Here is a 3,899-nt window from a genome sequence, read left to right as displayed (position 1 = left end):
TATACAGTTTTCATTCTTTTGGGTCACCTTTCTTTGAATGTGAAAGAATATGTGTATCTTTTAGTTGTTTGGCCAGGTGGCCCTCTTCCAAGTTTCTTGGCATAGACAGGTGAGTGCTTTCAGTTTTACATCAGTTTGTTGAGACATTTCAACCATTATTTATCAATGACTGGAATAGTTTTTATTGCTAATGCCTTCAGGGTAGCTTTAACTTCTTTCAATACCAGAAATTGATTATATGTTACCTCTTGATATGAATGTATGTCAACCACTTCTTTTTGGTACAGTGACTGTGAGTTCCTTTCATCTTCTTTGGGTACTTCCTGCATTGTTCAACATTGGTTCCACTCAATCCCTCACTATGGCAACTCAAGGCTTGAAGCTTTTCTTCAGTTCTTTCAGCATGAGAAATTCTGAAAATGCTCTTCCCTTTTGGTTTTCTAACTCCGTTTTTTGATGCTTTCAACATCTCATTATAATACGGTATGTTTTCGAGTTGCCTTTTGAGATATTTGTTCAGCTCTTTTATTTCATTTCTTCTACTTGCTGTAGCTTCTCTGCATTCAGGATCAAGTTTCAGAGTCTCTTCTGACCATTCCCTTTGATCTTTTCTTTCTCTCATGACTTTTTAATGGCCTTCTGCTTTCTTGATGTATGATGTTCTCGATGTCCTCCCACAGTGTTATCAAGTCTTCTGTCATTAGTGTTCAATGCAGCAAATCTGTTCTTTAGGTGGTCTCTAAATGGTATATATAATTTTCCTCACTTTAGAACAATTAAACAAACCCCTAGCTGCAGCAAATTCTTCATCACAATCACCTCTACTTGGTGCCTGTGCAGCAGCTTTTAAATCATTGAAAAGGCTCTGAGTCTTTTCTCACACTAAAACCAATGATCAAACTCACATCCGTTGTGACTCATAAGAATGCAGAGGACAATGTAGAGCTGCTCTATATGATTTCCAAGACTGTAAACCTCTATGGGAGCAAAGTGCCTCATCTTTCTCCTGTTGACCTTTAGGTTAGTTGCCCAACCAAGACTCATTCCTTGTACTAAAGTAAGGTAAGAACAGTAAACAGCTGTCCCGACTTACCTAAAAGCTTGACTTACAGACTTAGGGATGGATCTCATTTGAACCTGGGAACTGCCTGTATATCACTTTTGCCTTGCTCTGTCGATCAAAGGAAGTCCCAGGGTCAGTTCAGGTTCAGTGAGAGGGACACATACATACACTCCTAGAAATTAAAATCTTGGGTGAAAGGGCCCATGATACAAATTGTTTAATTATCCCCCACTGTACAACTGTTCCTGCACCTGCAGTGTATGAGAACATGTCTCTCACTCACCTTGCAAGTATCAACCCTTAGTAATTTGATAGTTTTAAAAATAGCAATGTGGGTTTTTTGGGGGGGATTACTATTATTGAAGCCTAAACCTTAGATGGTGAAATTTCTTCTCACATACTTTAGGCATGGTATCAGGAGCATCAGTCCCTGGAGAAGGACATGCTTAGTGTGGTAGTTACATCATCTCTTGTCCATTTAGCCTATCAGGTCACAGCTTGATGACCTTATTTGGAGGCATGATAGAGATAAATAGCTCACCCGAGGCCAGAGACACACTCTCTCTGCTTCGTCTTCCTGCTGAAAAATCAGAGGTGCTATGCTGATAGACCCAGGACCCTGGGGCTGGAGGAGTCGTGCGGAGACTGCCAATGCTGAGAGGCTTCCACCACCACTGGATCCACAAGACTTTCCACCCACTGACCTATGATCTTTCTTCCTGTATTCGGTGTCATTGCAAGTGATGTGTGAATCTAAAGAGGAACTTATGGACTCGTATCTATATATGGGGTCTTATTGGACTTATGGACTTGATCTGGACTGGGCTTGGATATTTTCTTAATATACAATTATTCTTTGTTATAAAGTTCTCTCTTACACATATATGAGTGTCTCTGGATTTGTTTTTCTAGTCCACCCAGACTAATACACTCGGTAGAGTAGAAGGGAAGAGAAAAAGAGGAGGACCCTTGACAAGATGGATTGACATAGTAGCTACAACAGTGGGCTCAAACATAAAAGCAATTCTGAGAATGGCACAGAACTGGGCAGTGTTTCATTCTGTTGTACTTCTGTAAGGCCAACATGCGTTGGAATAGACTGGAAAGGACCTAACAACAAGTTTTCTTATAGGCCTATTGTCCGTGAAAATATCAAATATATATAATATTAGAATATATATAATATATAGATAATATTAAGGATTATGATACAGCAAGTATACATGAATCCCTCATCCAGTTTAGCAAAAAGCATCCTATTACAATAGCATCGGTGGGTCCCTCCCTGACCCATCTTTTTCTCTTCTCACAGATAACTATTCCCTGAATTTTATAATTATCAATTATGTGATCCTTTTTATTTGGTTTGTTTGGGGCACAATTTAAAAATTGTTTTAATTAACATCACACAATGTAGCTATTTAAAATGTTGTAATTTGTGGTTTTTAATACATTCCCAGAGCTATGTAACCATAATCACAATAAATTACAGTACATTTTCATCATTCCTCAGAGATATTCCCTAACTTTTAGTAACTCCCTCCTATTATCCCTGTCTTCCTTCTCACCCCCCAATCTACTATATATCTATTTAGATTGTCTAGTTTGACCATTTCTTTTTAAGTTTGACTGCATTTCATTTTTAGACAACCTACACAACATTTTTTTCCTTAAAAAAATTGCCTCCACTCCAAATAAACCAAGATCAAAAGTAAATAAAGAGCCCAAGATGGCATCAGTTCCATGTGTCTAAGTTTAGGTGTTGTGTGGGTGACCAGCAGCTGGTTAGGATGACAAGCAATCGATCCATGAATTGTCCACTTTATTAACGTGTCTCCATCTCTAAGCCATCCTTAAAGAAGATCATACATGGGGTCACAACATCCTCACAGTGGTCCAGCAGAGCAACCATGCCATATGGATTCATGTTTTCACCAAGAAAGAACTGGTAGTTTTTGAACTGTGCAAGGATGTGCTTGATTTGTTCTGTAGCCCCTGTCAGAACAGGTTTTACTCTTCTGGTTTCTGCTCTTCAAGTTTGCCTTTGATTGATTTCATGTCGTCCATGATGCACTTCTCGTAGGCTTCTTTTTTGAAGCTGGTTTCCTGAAAGTGATAGTTCATGATAATATCAACACCGGTGATCTCTGTGCTTTCTGTTCCATCGTCATCAGGGGCTTCAGCTGAGGCATTGTCACCAATGAGTGAGTCATCGATGTTACCTTCTGCCCTACTGACCATCTTCCCCTCCGCTTCCAGACACAAGATCTCCCAGATCTGGTAGATGGTTGGAGAAAGTCTCATCGTGGTTGATGAGGTCCAGATAGAGGATATCAGCAAGAGGGAGACAGCGGAGGGATGCTAGCTTAGCAGGAGTTAGGCGCTCAGAGTGAGCATGGTGCAGCCAGAGCAGCGCTGCAGGGGTGTGGGTGGAGGTGGGGAGCGGCTGTTTGGGCATTTATTTTCTTTTTTAAAAACTCATTTTACTGGGGGGCTTGTACAACTCATCACAATCCATGCATCCATCCATTGTGTCAAGCAAATTTGTACATTTGTTGCCATCATCATTTTCAAAACATTTCTCTTCCACTTGAGCCCTTGGTATCAGCTCCTCATGTTTTTCTCCTCCCTCCCCCACCCTTCTTCCCTCATGAACCCTTGATAATTTATAAATTATTATTATTTTTTCATGTTTTACACTGACCAGTGTCTCCTTTCACCTACTTTTCTGCTGTCCATTCCCCAGGGAGGGGGTTTTATGTAGATCATTGTGATCGGTTCCCCTTTTCTCCCCCCACCTTCCCCTTATCCTCCCGATATGGCTGCTCTCAATATT

The 3,899-nt window shown here is 40.4% G+C and overlaps 1 pseudogene; it reads right to left on the bottom strand.

Annotated features, from left to right (window-relative positions):
* Nucleotides 1-2,888: 2,888 nt before the first annotated feature.
* On the bottom strand, nt 2,889-3,389 carry LOC101659731 (annotated as a pseudogene).
* Nucleotides 3,390-3,899: the final 510 nt, after the last annotated feature.

This window comes from Echinops telfairi, unplaced genomic scaffold (genome assembly GCF_000313985.2).
Source record: "Echinops telfairi isolate 266 unplaced genomic scaffold, ASM31398v2 ScPeMD7_7420;HRSCAF=8458, whole genome shotgun sequence".
In the NCBI taxonomy this organism is placed as follows: Eukaryota; Metazoa; Chordata; class Mammalia; order Afrosoricida; family Tenrecidae; genus Echinops; species Echinops telfairi.
This window is presented reverse-complemented; position numbering and strand designations above follow the sequence as displayed.